Raw genomic sequence first — 16417 nt, 5'->3', positions numbered from 1 at the left:
CACAATCCTATCCCCTACCTCTGGAAACCAAGCAAGTCTCCAGTCAGGTCTGAAAGTAACTTGTCAAGCTCAAATCCATAATAACAACGATGCTCACTCTGATCAAAAATGGAACTATTATCTCCTACGTTGCTCCCCAACAACTGACTGGGAGCTCCTGGACAACTGACACACATTAATGAGGCCCAAAAAGAACTTGACTTAGACCTTCACTCCTTTAAGGTGCTAAAAGATTATACCCACAACATTCTGCCTGGAAAATCATGGAATCAAGAACTCCTTGATCTTTTGGGAAATGACAACTGTCAGAGTTCAATGGCCCCAAACCTTTTAGATGTTTCACTACTAAAACCCCAGCAACAAGGGAATCTCCATAACCAATCCCTGTGCTTACTATGAGAATGAGAATGAACTGAATGCAGTAACCGAACATGATTGACACCCTGGTTAGTATTTGGATGGGAACCCACCAAGGAATACCAGGGTTGTTATGCAGAGGAAGGCAATGGCAAACCACCTCTGTTAGTCTCTTGCCTTGAATAGCCATAAGTTAGCTGTGGCTTGACTGTACTTTACACACACAAATGCTTTATGTCGTAGATCTGCCGCTACACCCTTGTGCGTGCTGTGCAGCTGGATCAGATCACACTCTCGGCTGTGCGTGTGTGGGCAATGCCTGTTACCCCTGCCGTAAATGACAATATTCAGAGTTGGAGGTCCAAGTGACGGGCAGTAAGTCTTCAGGTTTTCAAAGGCCCTGGGCAAAGAGAGTTGGTCTCCCCCCAGCCCTGCCGGCTTCTGAGCCATGCAAAAGCAAGCCCCGTCGCCTTAACAATCGTTTTCCAGCCTTTCAACTTGCAATGCAGAGATTGGAAGTTCTATTTAGGAAGTGGGCGTGTTTACCTTTCAGTGTTATAGACTCCTTGAGATTATTCTTCAGGAGCACCTGGTTGTAAAAATGTAATCACAACCAGTGCTATCATAGCATACTACTTGCAGTTTAACCTTGAAAATGGCAAAGAACAGGCTTTTGAGTCTTCCTGCAAATTCCTACCCGTCCACTGTATTACAGGAGTGGGGGGGAGTATGTCTGAAATAGCTCCCTGGACTTTTTCCAAATGGACTGTGTGAAACCAAGGCTGTTTCCATGCGGATTTTTAGCCTCCTTACTCTCTTGACTTCCTTGCTGAAGTGCTGTTTTTATGAACATCCACATGGCATCATCCACTATTTATCCTGCTTCTGTGTTTCCCCACACTTACAATGTATTTGTATGTACTTGTTCTCAGCTCTCTCACACTCTTAAAATAAAAGGCAGCCCTCTAGCCCTTTTTATTGTCGAGTTATATGGAGAAATGTAGCACGCGCACATTTCTCCATACAACTCCACAAAGAAAAGAGCCATACTTTTTTTTTTTTAAATGAAAGTTGGGAACTAGTAGGTCGTGGCAATAGGTCATTAAAACGTTGTGATGCCATAGCAATCGAACTATAACTTATTCTACAGAAAGACTGAAAAGCCTCTGAGTAGCCAGGAGAGAAATGACAGCTTTGGAAGGCTGAGGCAAGGAAAAGTGCAGAGAGCACTCCTTTGCCACTAAGAATGGTAGCAGCGGCGTAGTGGTTAAGAGCAGGTGCATTCTAATCTGGAGGAACTGGGTTTGATTCCCCGCTCTGCCGCTTGAGCTGTGGAGGCTTGTCTGGGGAATTCAAATTAGCCTGTGCACCCCCATGCACGCCAGCTGGGTGACGTTGGGCGGGTCACAGCTTTTCGGAGCTGTCTCAGCCCCACCCACCTCACAGGGTGTTTGTTGTGAGGGGGGAAGGGAAAGGAGATTGTAAGTTCCTTTGAGTCTCCTACAGGGGAGAAAGGGGGGGGATATAAATCCAAACTACTCCTCCTCCTCCTCCTCTTCTTCTTAAGAACATAAGAACAAGCCAGCTGGATCAGACCAAAGTCCATCTAGTCCAGCTCTCTGCTACTCGCAGTGGCCCACCAGGTGCCTTTGGGAGCTCACATGCAGGATGTGAACGCAATGGCCTTCTGCGGCTGTTGCTCCCGATCACCTGGTCTGTTAAGGCATTTGCAATCTGAGATCAAGGAGGATCAAGATTGGTAGCCATAAATCGACTTCTCCTCCATAAATCTGTCCAAGCCCCTTTTAAAGCTATCCAGGTTAGTGGCCATCACCACCTCCTGTGGCAGCATATTCCAAACACCAATCACACGTTGCGTGAAGAAGTGTTTCCTTTTATTAGTGCTAATTCTTCCCCCCCAGCATTTTCATGTTGCCATGTTCTTCTTCTTCTTCTTCTTCTTCTTCTTCTTCTTCTTCTTCTTCTTCTTCTTCTTCTTCTTCTTCTTCTTCTTCTTCTTCTTCTTCTTCTTCTTCTTCTTCTTCTTCTTCTTCTTCTTCTTCTTCTTCTTCTTCTTCTTCTTCCTCTTCTTCTTCTTCCTCTATATTTGTATCAGTGATGAGAGCTACCTGGTCAGTCATCTCTGGGCATCTCGGAGCTACCTGGACAGTCACCTCTGTGTGGCAGCCGCAGAGATGCTGTGAGGAAACACTTCTCTCACTCTCTCTGTTCTGAGACCTAGTTCACCCTGCCAAATGGTGTGTAAACAGACTCTGAACATAATTTTTGAAATAGAACAAATGGGCCTGGGAGGTTGCATACTTGACTAAGGGGACGATTCTGTTTCCCCAGCTGCTTTCCCCTCAGAATTCTCCTTGCCAGCTGCTCTGCTTCTAGTCAGCAGAAGAAATGCCCAGAGGCGTACCGGGGGTAAATGGCGCCCGGAGACAAATTGTCTCCAGGACGCCCCCAGCTCCGCCCCTGATGCCCCCAGGCTCCACCCCCTGCCCTTGACCCAGCCCATGTCACCATGGACATGGGCAAGGTCTAGGGTGCCCACCTCCCCCCCCCCAGACTCCCCCTGCCAGCTGGGAGCCCAGTTGGGGGGAGTCCAGGGTGCGGTTGAGGGCGCTTGGAGGTAGCAGGAAGTCCTGCTGCCTCGTTGTTTTTGCATGCCTCAACTGAGACGGACGGGTCCACGAAAACGACAAGGCAGCAGGACTTCCTGGTCACGTGATTTTGTGCCCCCCACATGACCAGAAGAGTGGCGCCCGGGGACAAGGGGTACCCCTTTTCCCTAGGTAGATACGCCACTGGAAATGCCCCACATATTGGACAATTTTGGCTAGAAAAACACTCTTCTTTCTCACACCTCCAACTAAATGCACAGTCTCTTGTGGATGCTTTTCATTTCAAAATGAAACTTGGGAAATAGTTACATGGAGTTGCCATGTTCATTAGATCGCACTGACACAGTACAACTGAGTCTGAACAATACAGAATTTGCATGAGGGTTCATGAGATAGAAACATATATTACACACACACACACACGCACAAAATCCCGCATACAGAAATCTATCATGTCAAAGAGAAGGGTTCTTCTCTTAGCCTTCCCCTTGACATCCGGTTTTTTACCTGCAGGGAATTTTATTTTTGCATGAAAGAACTTTCAAACGTACTTATAATCTGAGATGGTACAGCCATGTTCAGAGGCATATCTTCTAAAGATGGCAAGTGTTGAGTTTTGTGGGGGCCCCCCCACCTCTATGTAGAGTTGGGGGGCACGCAGTTCAAGGTTGGGCTCATTCGGGTGTAGCTTTAAACTGCAGGCTCCTCCTCTGAAGCCTGCAGAATAAAGCTGGGCCCTGCCAGGCCGAGCCCGGCCTCGAACTGTAGGCTCTGTCCTGACTGGGTCCAGCTTTATACTGATGACTCTGCTTCCAAAGCTCTGCCTTCCAAATCAGGTGGAGCGTGAGTTTCAGACATGGAACTCGTACTATAAAGCTGGGCAAAGCCTATCATTCACGGCTGGTCTCCCCCTGGCTGGGTCCAGCTTTAAAATGTGGGGAGAGTCCCCCCAACGCCAGGTGAAATTTGGGGGCAGGGCACACAGTTGAAAGGTGGACCCAAGCCCAGTCTTGAACTACGCCCAATCCTGAACTCCCCATGGAGTTTAAGGACAGGGGCACAGCTGGACCCAGGCCCAGCCTTGAACTGTGTACACTCCCCTGAACTCCACATAGAGTTCAGAGTGGGGTTCAATTTAATAGGGGGGCAGGGTTTGTGCGGGGGGGGGAGACTCTGGGCTGACTGGCACCCCCCCCCCATCAAGCAGTGCCCTGTGCATGAGCCCTGGCTTGCCCCACACTAGTTACGCCCTTGGCCATGGCTAGGAATGGGCAGGGTTTAAATATAATAATATGAAAAATGTTTCTATGATTCAACCATGACATTCTTGCCATCCAAGTGAGAACAAAGCCTACCTCTACTGTTCCAAGACCAGTCTCTCCTCTGACCCCCCAACGCTGGCACCCACTTTAACAAGTTACTCAGCAGTAAGTCCCACATTCTACAGTGATGCTTACACCCAGGAAAGTACCCTTAGGGTTGCCTCTATAGACACTGGCATTACAGAAAGGCCCTCTTGGCTGGAGAAGGAAGAGCAGAGGTGAAGTCGTCACGGGCGACGCAATGAAGAGACAAGACGCAGCGATATCATCCGGTGGAGAGAAGCCAGTAGCGGGCTGATCTGGCTAATCTGCCGTGCTCTGGTCCCTGGCACCTTTTATTAGGGTTTTCGGGAGGCGGGTTGGGGGGTGGGAGAGCAGGAGAATATTGGGCAACACATGAATCATAGGGGCTGCGTACGTGCGGGAGGAAACGCTCCTGTCTGGGCCTAATCCATACCTGGGGGTATGCACCTTTTGTCCCTTTGTCCAGGACACCTGGTGACCCTTGAGTCATGGGGGTCTTGTGATCGGTGAGTCTGCTTGCCCAGAGGGCAACAGATGGCGCAGGCATTCCCGTGCTCTTTCTTGAGACCCTACGAGGTTCGCTGGTTCACCCCAACATCGAGGCGTAGCTCCAAGGGGACGGGGTGTGTGGCGAGGGTGTTCCAGGGGCATGGCGTGGCATGGCAGGGGCGTTCTGGGGTGGGGGCGTTCCAGGGCGGGGGCGCAGGACGCACTGGTGCACCGGATGCTTTTCCCCCTTGCTATGCCTCTGAGGAAGACAAATATAGTTTTTGAGAAGTGTGGGCAGCCATGAAGAAAAGGCCAAGCCTGAGGATGGCAACAATATGCCTGTCAGATTTTAAGCAGGATGTGATAACCTCACCTGGCGCGATGCCCAGTACGATTCTCAGCTGCCCCTTTGTCCACCTGTGATGTGCACATAACAGACAATTCTCTGGACACCCCGGGGATAGGAACAGGCTCCGCACAGCTTTATAAGTTACCGCTGAGCTCTCCCCGTGCCTCCCACCCCACTTGCTTATCCCATTGTAAATACCCATTAGGAGATATTATCCGACCGCTACATAGAATATTAAAAAAAACTAATTAGAGCTAAGTTTAAAGCCAAACCGGGCCTCTGTTCCTGGCTCATATAATAGTTTAACAGCCCTCCTTTCAGGCACACATTCTGTCAATCTACAAATCTTTTGTTAAGAGTAAATGGATACAAATAGCTGTTTTCCATATGCACAGCAACATCTGTTACTGCCAGGAAAATTTGCATGGCTAAATGTAATTTGCGTATTATGTCATTTATCAAAAAAAAAACATGGCGGGGAGCGGGGAGACGGGTAGGACAGAAGCAAAAGAGACCGAGTACTGATGAGGCATTGCCGCAAGGAAAAAGGGTATCCCAAACAAGAAGTCGGAGTTAACTCATTTGCTCTCCTTCTCCCCTTCCAATAAACTACAGTAATAAAGGGGTTTTGTCTTGGGTTGTGGAGGTTTCAGGTAAATTAATACATGCAAATACACCGCATAAGGTTGCAGCAGCAAATGTTGGCTTGTATGTATGAATCAGCTATCCCAGATGGAATCTGGAGAGCCAGCGTTGTATAGTGGTTAAGAGCAGGTGCGCTCTAATCTGGAGAACTGGGTTTGATTCCCCGCTCTGCCACTTGAACAGTGGAGGCTTATCTGGTGAACCAGATTAGCCTGTGCACTCCAACACATGCCAGCTGGGTGACTTTGGGCTAGTCACAATTCTTTGGAGCTCTCTCAGCTCTTTGCAGCTGGCTGTATGGGGGGCACAGGGTGCCATGGGGGCGCTGTGGGGGCGGGGTGGGGGCATTGGCCTGCTGGGCACCATCCCCCCACCCCCCGGCCACTGAATCTGGCAACCCTAAGTACCACCCCAAAAATGGCTATGGCCAAACCCAATATTTCATTCCTCACTTTGGGAAAAAATCACAGAAGAGGAATTTAAAAGAATGAAGGAAAAGCTGGGAGAAAGAAAGATGACTGATGATGAGGAATAAAAAGAAGGAACATCTAAAGGGGAATGGATCTCACCCGCAGGGGTTTACTGGTCCCACTGATCCTCCAGTGGCTGTTGTAGAAGACCCTTTTCTTTTGAAGTAGGGCAGCTAAGAATAAGCCGAACCTAACAGTGCTCCTAGGGGGAAATGTTGGCAGAAGCTATGGTGCCCATGGACAGCACATTGGGGAAGCCAACCACTGTGGGGAAGCACAGCAACAGTTCTCTCTGGAAGCTCCATCATTTCTGGAGCTGCCAATATAGCACAGTGGCAACAGAGCAGGTGGTAGGTTTCCCCATATTTTCCCTTTCTCAGTCGGGTCGCCTTTTTTAAGGGTTATTTTTTGACTAGTAATTATACACTGCTGTATTGCTGTGTCAATTACCAAATTTTTTTTTACCTCAAAAAGCCCCCTGGTATGGGGGAGGTCACCACCAAGACTGGGGAAAGGAAATAGTTGTGTGGGGAAACAAGGAAAATCCGGACTTTCCCGCCCAATTGGCAGCCATCTTGGCTTTACTGTTATCTTTCTCATAACATCATAACAAACCAGGGGAAAAGCCAAACAAACTCAAATAAGCACTTTCATGTACTATGTTGTGAGGAAGCAGGGAAAAAAACTCAGGTCCCAACAACATCAAACTCAGGGCATATGTGAAAAAAACCCATGTGAAAAAAACGGTTCATCACTGTCTGACCCAGGCTGCTAGTCCATAGGATATTTCAAAAACAAAATAGACCCCCACCTGTAGGGATGAGCCCCGCAAACCCAGCAGAGCTGCAGAAAGAGCGCAGGAATGCCTGTGCCATCTGTGTCCTTCTGGGCTCACACGCTCACCTACCCCCCAGGCCCCCCGTGAGTCACAGGTCATGAACTACCTCACTCACAGTCACCAGGTGTCCCAGACAAAGGCACAAAGGGGCGCTTGCCCCCAGGCATGGATTAGACCCAGACGCGAACGTTTCCTCCCGCACGTAGGCAACCCCATGATGTCATGTATCATATGATATTCTCCCGCTCTCCCGCCTCTCGGTACGCCCCTATTGTAAACCCTAATAAAAGGTGCCAGGGACTAGCGCATGGCAGAGTTGCCAGATCCACGGATCACGCTTCCTGCTGCTGGCTCTCTCCACCGGATGATATCTCCGCGTCTCGCCTCTTCCTTGCGACCCTCGCGGGCCGACTTCACCCACCCCCTTCTCTCATGGTTCATGAAAGAGCCATGAAACTTGGTCCTGACACTACCCATTGCTTCCTGAGGGCCCTGCTTGCCATCCCCCTGCTTGTTTTGCTCCATTTCCTTTAATCTCCTGACTAAAGTAAAAGTAAAGTTTCCCCTTCAGTCGTGTTCGACCCTGGGGTACCACTGCGAGCAGTGACTTTATCGGCAAGCCTCTTTTGTGGGGTAGTTTGCCATTGCTTTCCCCAGCTATTTTTTTACCTCCTAGCTATGAGCTAGGTACTCATTTACCAACCAAGAAATGGATGGATGGCTGAGTTGACCATGAGCCAGCTGCCAGGGATATCTGACCCACAGGGGGCTCGAACTCCTGCCCGTGTGAGTGGCAGTGCAAGCACTTAACCACTATACCACACAGCTCCTAATCTCCTGACTTCCTACTTGTATATTCAACATTGGGCCCCATTCACCAACTACGCATCCTGTAGGCTCTGCTCTCTGAAACCATTCCTTACTCTTCATCTTTCTGTTCGATGACTCTGGGCTTCCTGTCTCTGTCTGTCAAGGCCCCTTCCACATTACAGCCTTCCCACGTGTGTTTTTTTTTTAAAAATCCCAGCCAGACAGACACCTTTCCCTTCCTTCACGGTTGTTGGATTTCGAAGCGCTCAGTTTCCTGTGTGAGGGCACATTCTGAACCAAACGTTTGCGCCAAACATTGCCAGCAGTTTCACTGTGATAAAAAAAGGCCAACATGCTTTTTAATGTACATACTACTTTGTCTTCCAATACTTCCAAAAGATAGGTTAGCCAGAAAAAGTATAGGTTGCCAACAGACTCCGGTGGGGGGAAGGGGGGATGATTTGAGGTATATCCAAGCTCTGAATCCAGCAGTCTGTGCACTTTTATACTTTGGCGATACGCTAAAGCTTGACAACAGAACTCAAGGAATTCAGAGACTGCCCAAGGCACTGTGGTCTGTGCTTGAGGCGCAACATTCAAATATTATTCTGCACCAGGAAGTGAAAATGTAATAATAAGCTAAATAATTGACACTTTGCTGTCTTTTTTTTTATGCCTCAAAATTTGCTACTTGGCTTGGTCCGAAAGAAAAGCTTGGATCTTTAAGAGCTTGTGCCCAGATTGGATTTTGCCCTGTCTTCCACCATCTATGAGAATGGTGATTTCCCAACATGGCATTTCTGGGCACCCACTTGCTTCTTTCCCAAAGCAAAGAGTTAATGTCTGACTTTCCTCCTCCCCATTGGAGCAGGGAGCCCTCCAGCAAATCTCAGCAAGATTGTTGTTTCTTGAAAAGAGCACCCGTCAAGAAACAGTTGCCTCTATGATGGGGGAGATGATTTGGAGTGGAACCTCCCAACCAGTGGCGTAGCGCCAAGGGGATGGGGGTTGCAATGCACTTGGCGCATTCTCCTGCGGGTGCATGACGAGGGCATGGCGGAGACGTTCCGGGGGCGTGGCAAGGTCGCAGGGCGCCTGTGTGCCCCAAGCGCATTTCCGACTCACTCCGCCCCTGCTCCCAACATTTTACAGTTGAGTCCGGTGGTCAGGACAGCCATTTTGTGATTGACCCCAATGCCCAAAGCAACCATCTTGCGATGGTGCCCATCCTTGCTTCTCAAAATGCCAGAACTGGCCCAGAGCTCCAAAAAGTCTGGGAGTCCCTAAACAGAGCTGGGATTAGACCCCTGCATCCAAGTACCATGGCCTTCCCTCAACTGGAAAAAAATATCTAGAATCCTATTGTGAGTTTTCTGGTCTGTGTGGCTGTGGTCTGGTGGTTTTAGCTTCTAACGTTTCACTGTGATTTGGCTGGCATCTTCAGAGGTATGTCACGGTAAGGTGTGTTTCTCTCCATGGAGCTAAAGCCACCAGTCTATGGCCCCACAGCCTGGAAAACCCACCATAGACGGTTGATTCCGGACATGACAGTCTTCAAGAATACATAGCCAGATTCCTCTTTGCATATTTCTCCTCTCCTCTCCTCTCCCTCCACCCAACCCCAACACAAGCATTGCTCTCAGTTGCATCTATGTGACAATGATTTCCCACCGCAAGGGAGAAGAAGAAGAAGAAGAGTTTGGATTTATATCCCCCCTTTCTCTCCTGCAGGTGACTCAAAGGGGCTGACAATCTCCTTGCCCTTCCCCCCTCACAACAAACACCCTGTGAGGTGGATGGGGCTGAGAGAGCTCCGAGAAGCTGTGACTAGCCCAAGGTCACCCAGCTGGCGTGTGTGGGAGTGTACAGGCTAATCTGAATCCCCCAGATAAGCCTCCACAGCTCAGGCGGCAGAGCTGGGAATCAAACCCGGTTCCTCCAGATTAGATACACGAGCTCTTAACCTCCTACGCCACTGCTGCTCCTGGGAGCATCCACATGGTAATTTTCCCTGGACCTTTCTTGCCCCAGCACCTCACAGGCACCACTCCCTCCACCCACACCCCCAGAGGATTTTTTGCAGGGTTTATTTTGTAAAAGAAGATTGTAATTGACATGTTGGTGGTGAAAAATATCATCAAGTTGTCGCTAAACAGGGTGACCCTCTGGGATTTTCAAGGCAAGAAAGGTTCAGAGGTGGTTTGCCATTGGCTGCCTCTGCATAGCTATCCTGGAGCTTCTCGGTTGGTCTTCCATCCAAATACTGACCAGGGCCCACCTTACTCGGCTTCCAAGACCTGATGATATCGGACTAGCCTGGGCCATCCAAGTACTTGACATAATGTAATTGATCTTTTAGAGCAGGGGTCTTCAAACTATGGCCCTCCAGATGTTCATGGACTACAATTCCCATCAGCCCCTGCCAGCATGGCCAAGTGGTAGGGCTCATGGGAATTGTAGTCTATGAACATCTGGAGGGCCATAGTTTGAAGACCCCTGTTTTAGAGCTTGAGACTGGTAATTGACATGACGTGGATACCTCTATTACAATTTCTGTTTAATTTTGAAAAAGCTATCCTGGACCTGGTGGAGAGGGTGGGAATGATGACTGTGGGGGACTCAGGTAAGGAAAATGATCCTGATGAGTAAGGGACCTGCAAAAATCCAAACCTTTCCCATCAGTGTGTAAAGGTGCTGCAACCGGTGTCTTTCCTAGGTTTCATAAACATCACAAGAAAGGGGGTCACCGGGATTATTTATTTATTTATTTATCATTAGATTTAGGAACCGCCCACCCCCAAAGGGCTCTGGGTGGTTTACAACAGAACAAAGAATACATATACATTAAAACTCGTAACTTAAACCCTATACATAGCAGCATTCCATTTCCCAATACAACATAATACAAATGATACAAGATAGTGGCCCCCAGTCCTAAGGCCGGGAGGGGACAGACAATGCTGAAGAGATGTCATATTGAGTGTGCCCAAAACATCATGGCACACAGCACGGGGCATCCGGGGGAGGGAATCCGCAGCCAACCTCCCCAAAGGCCCGGTTGAACAGTTAGGGAAGGGGAAGGAGGGAGGGAGGGGTGACATGCAAGGGAGGGGAGGGGGGGGAGGGAGAAGGGGCTGGCATCTCCCACCCACCCTAGTGGAGGGAGAGGGAGGGAGTGAGAGGTGGAATGTAAGGGAGGGAAGGGGAGGGGGTTAGGGGAGGGCATAGTATAGTTCTGGGAGGACATAGTATAGATCATGGGTGTCCAACTTTGGTGACCCAATTGGCCATAGTGGCAGGGGCTGATGGGAATCGTAGTCCATGAACATCTGGGGTGCCAGATTTGGACACCCCTGGTATAGATGCTTCAAGAAACCAGCTCCAGTTTAGTCATGAAATCAGAACAAAACATCTCTGTGGAAGCTTCTAATCTCTGTCTGCTGGAAATAAAGATCCCGATTTTTCAGCCCTCTCGTCTTTCACCCCCGTGTCCTTCCAGAACAGGGATCGTGAAGTTTGCTGGCCTTGGCTAATGCCCTGCAAGAACGCTTAGATTCCACGGTCTCTATTTGCAGCTGCAAGCCTGCCGTCCATAAAGGAAATGGTTTGTTTGCAACCTCTCAGGAATGGGAGAAAATTCTAAATAAGCAACACAGGTTGATGGCCCCATCAGTTATAAATGTCACCCCCGCCTGGCGTGAAATGTGGGGGCCCAGCAGCAAACATACCTGTGTTTCGTTTGTATGAAAAATAAATTGATTACAGTCTGGCATATGGCAGAGACATGCATTTTATCAGCCTTGGCAAATATCCCAGGCTCAGCACGGAAAGAGTGAAGGAAGGAGAAGGAAAAGCAGATGTAACGGAAAGCTGCTTTGAGAAAACAGCTACATCCCAGCGCTATGGAGGCAGCACGAAGGAACCAGCTGAGCTTCACACGTTACGGCATCCACGTGGCAAAGAGGCTGAGTCACAGAACATGGAGTTCATGGAGAGCAGCAGTGGCGTAGTGGTTAAGAGCAGGTGTACTCTAATCTGGAGGAACCGGGTTTGATTCCCCGCTCCGCCGCTTGAGCTGTGGAGGCTTATCTGGTGAACTAGATTAGCTTGTGGACTCCAACACACGCCAGCTGGGTAACCTTGGGCTAGTCACAGTTCTTCTGAGCTCTCTCAGCCCCACCTACTTCACAGGGTGTTTGCTGTGAGGGGAGGAGGGAAAAGAGATTGTAAGCCCCTTTGAGTCTCCTTACAGGAGAGAAAGGGAGGATATAAATCCAACTCAGTGGCATACCTAGGCAAACTGGAGCCCTGGGCAAAACCTGAGTTTGATGCCACCCTCTCCCACCATGACCAAACAATGATTTTTTCCACTAGGTCGTTTCAAAGTCACCATCACATTATAGAACATTCCCCAACTCACAAATCTGAACACAGCAATGGGCCATGCCACACAGCAGAAATATTTTTTGAAAATGTTTTCAAAATGCTTTCAAAATGTTTTATTACTGCTATGAAAACATTTTATGGCGTTGTATCCAGTCCCCCCAATTGGGGGAAACAGCATCACTTTCAATGTTATTTAAACTGGGGACCCCAGATTCTCCTTTTAAGGTGGATTTAAAAGGAGAATCTGGGCTCCCTAGTTTAAACAAGTGATGCTGGAATCCACCCCCAAACAGCATCATTTTCAATGGTGTTTAAACTAGGGAGCCCAGATTCTCCTTTTAAATCCACCTTAAAGGGAGAATCTAGGGTCCCCAGTTTAAACAACATTGAAAGTGATGCTGTTTTGGGGTGGATTATCCCCCACCCTGAAACAGCATCACTTTCAATGTTTAAACTGGGGACCTCACATTCTCCCTTTAAATCCATGCCGAGGGGGGTGGATTTAATAACAACAACAACAACCACAACCTTTATTAGGCATTGAGAGAATAAAAGAAAGAAAGAAAACAAGCATTGGCAGGAAGGGGGTGGATTTAAAAAGAGAATCTGTGGAAATTTAGGGGTTGCCTGCTGTCAGGAGTGCAATTATTAAGATAGCAGCACCAAAATTGCAGAGTATCTTCATGAGACCCTACTGATGATATCGCCCAGGTTTGGTGTAGTTTGGTTCAGGGGGTCCAAAGTTATGGTGTAGCCCCCATCTCCTATTAGCTCCCATTGGAAACAATGGGGGATGGGGCACTCCCTTTGGGAGTCCATAACTTTGGACTCCCTAAACCAAACCTCACCAAACCTGGGTGATATCATCAGGAGAGTCTCCCGAAAAATCCCTGAAATTTGGGTGCTGCTAGCCTAAAAACTGCACCCTCTGCAGGCGAAAAACAGAATGACACTGAAAATACAAAAAAATCCCACAAATGACCCTGCAGTTTTTGTGCCCCCTGGGCAAATCCCACTTTGTCCAATGGGAGGAACGCCTCTGATCCAACTCTTCTCCTTCTCCAGAAGAAGATGGAGGAGGAGGATCTTTTCCTCCTCCTCCTCCTCCTCCTCCTCCTCCTCCTCCTCCTTCTAATCTTTCAAGAAAGTGCTCCCTACCCTTCAGGAAAAACAAACAAGGATACCAATACATTTTGACAACTCTGTCATCAGCTTAGAAAGGATTGAACTTGCTGGGTGGATCTTGCAAAAGCTGCTCAGTTCCAAGTCCACACAATAACCTTTTGGGGACAAAGGATGAAACTGAGCAAGCGCCGAAATGTTAGCATTTCCCCGCCTCTTTCCAGGCCACAGTAGGAAGCTTCCTTGTGGTCAGACCCCACTTTCAATCCCTTCCAGAATAGGAGGCAGAGATCCAAATGCTCTGAACACTGAATGCGGCAGTCTCTATCTGCAGGAAGACAGACACTGTGCACGATGTCACAAAAATGGTGCAGACCCACCAGGGGCATAGCAACTGAAAACAGTGCCTGGGACTCACCCTGGGCACCATGCCCCTCCCTACAGCTGTATTCCCGCCCCATTCAGGTCAGGGGCACAGTTGAAGGTTGAGCCCCACTTGCTGGCCTTCAACTGTGCCCCTGCCCAGCTCCACAGGTCTGTGTGGTCTGTTTGGATCTCCTCCCTTTTCTTTTCGCAACAATCCTGCAAGGTAGGGGAGTTTGAATAGGAGTGACTGAGAAAAAGAGCTTACTATGAATTTCCTGGCTGAGTGTGGATTTCAACTGGAGTCTCCATAGTCCTAGTCCAGTGGTGGCGAAGCCCTCTCTGTGGGCACACGCAAACAGAGTCGCTCCCACCACCCACACACACACATCTAGGCTGGCCTGGGCCGCTGGACTCAATTATTAGCATTAAACCTAAGACCTAGTTTTGGGGAAGCAGTGTAGGTAACCCTGTTAAGTGCTGTTAAACCCCTCTGATTTTCATGCAAAGAACTACAGCGCAATCCTTTACCTGGGAGTAAGCTCGGTTGCTGGCAATGGGGCTTGCTTCTGAGTAAACACTCCTAGGGTCGTGATTCACCCGTTGGAAGAGTTGCACGGTTGCTTCAAAGCAAAGCCACCGACTACCACCAAGCTTACTCCTGAGTAGCGCACGCCTCGGAGCTGACCTTTTTTCCCTAAAGAAAAACCTCAGTATTCAGGTTAAATTGCCATGTTGGCACTTTGCAATAAATAAGTGGGTTTTGGGTTGCAATTTGGGCACTCAGTCTTGAAAAGGTTCGCCATCACTGTCCTAGTCCAACCCAGTACACCACCAATGTCTTGGGCAGGACATTGGCAAGATCAAACCACCTTGCACGTTTCAGCGTACTTCCTTTCTGCTGGGGGTGGCTTCAACCTGGTTTTGACCACAGCAAACTAGGATCACCAACTTTTTTGATTTGTCTCTGCTCCTGTGCTTCTAACAACACGTCAATTGGTAGCGGTGATAACCACATAGCCCCAACATAAAACACGGGGGCTTTGCTTATTTGTTTTATTTATATTTTATTATTCACTTTTCCCCTTCAATGGGGGCTCAAAGAGGCCTCTCACATAAAGAAACTGCCGCGAATTACACAGCTGGATTCAGCGTAGCACATTAGGAGACAGTAACACTCCATCCCCCAAATAAGCTTCATTGGCTGATTACTGCAAATCCCGCTGCTGTTAAACAGCAGAGGAGCAACTTAAGACTGGCTTTCCTGGTTGGTTGGCAACCATAACAGCTGGAACGAGGGGAGAGGCCCAGGTGAGTTCAGAGATGTCCAGCAGGCTGCAGAGGAGGAGATTTTGACCTCTCTTGAAGCAACTTAGACACTCACCCCCAACCTACGCCCACCTCAGTCTCTCCCTGGTTTTTTGCTGTGATCTTTTTTATAATCCAAAGGTGGCACTTGAACACCTCCCCCGTCTTATCGATCCAAGTTTTTCTAAACTCCTTCTCCGCTTCCCATATACCTTGCTGCTAGTTCTATACCAGTGATGGCGAACCTTTTCGAGACCGAGGGCCCAAATGGCAACCCAAAACCCACTTATTTATCGCCAAGTGCCAACACGGCCATTTAACCTGAATACTGAGGTTTTAGTTTAGGAAAAAATGGGTGGTTCCAAGGCGTGCGTTATTCAGGAGTAAGCGTGGTGGTAGTCGGTGGCTTTTGCTTTGAAGCAACCGTGGCAACTTTTTCCTTAATGTGGGTGAATCACGACACCTCCGGAGGGTTTATACTTCCAGAAGCAAGCCCCATTGAAGCCAGCATCCGAAGCTTATTCCCAGGTAAAAGGATCGCGTGGCTTTAGTTCTTACATGATGAAAATCAATTGGGGTTTAACAGCACTTAACAGGGTTACCTACACTGCTTCCACAAAACTAGGTCTTAGGTTTAATGCTAATAATCGAGCCCAGCAGCCCAGGTTAGCTTAGATCATGTGTGTGTGGGGCACTCTGTTTGTGCGTGCCCACAGAGAGGGCTCTGAGTGCCACCTCTGGCACCCGTGCCATAGGTTCGCCACCACTGTTCTATACAGAAAATTCACTTCTTTTCTCTTTTGCTGGATCCAGATCCCTTTTGATCCTGATGCCCATCGAGCACTGCCGCCTTTCCCCTCACAGAAACGTCTGTGCTTGTAACCGCTATAAGATAGGCAGACCAGTAGCAGGTTAAAACCTCAGTCATCACCACAAACCATCTCAGGACAGAGCATCACCCATTGAATGTCTGCCTGCCTCTTGTGACAACTCTGCTCCCTCAACACTGGTTGAATTTCTGCCTGCCTCCTGCAGGCACTGTACTCAGCAGTTCCCCCACGCTTGCTGTTTGGTCTTTTTTCAAGTCTGGGTCGGAAACAGACTATTCCCCAACGGTGTTTCAATAACGTCAGTTCACACATTACAAAGAACAAAGCTCGGGTGTGGTATCCTCACGCTGTGCGATCCTCAGATTTGAGGTGCCAGGTTTCCTCCAGTCCAATTCCTTCAATGCTCAATCCCAGTGAGGGGGGGGGGGACCCCTCCCGGTCTTGGTTCTGGTTCCCTGGTGGGAAGAGCAAAAC

Source organism: Sphaerodactylus townsendi, linkage group LG03, assembly GCF_021028975.2.
Source record: "Sphaerodactylus townsendi isolate TG3544 linkage group LG03, MPM_Stown_v2.3, whole genome shotgun sequence".
Taxonomy (NCBI): Eukaryota; Metazoa; Chordata; class Lepidosauria; order Squamata; family Sphaerodactylidae; genus Sphaerodactylus; species Sphaerodactylus townsendi.
Note: the sequence above shows the minus strand (reverse complement) of the source record.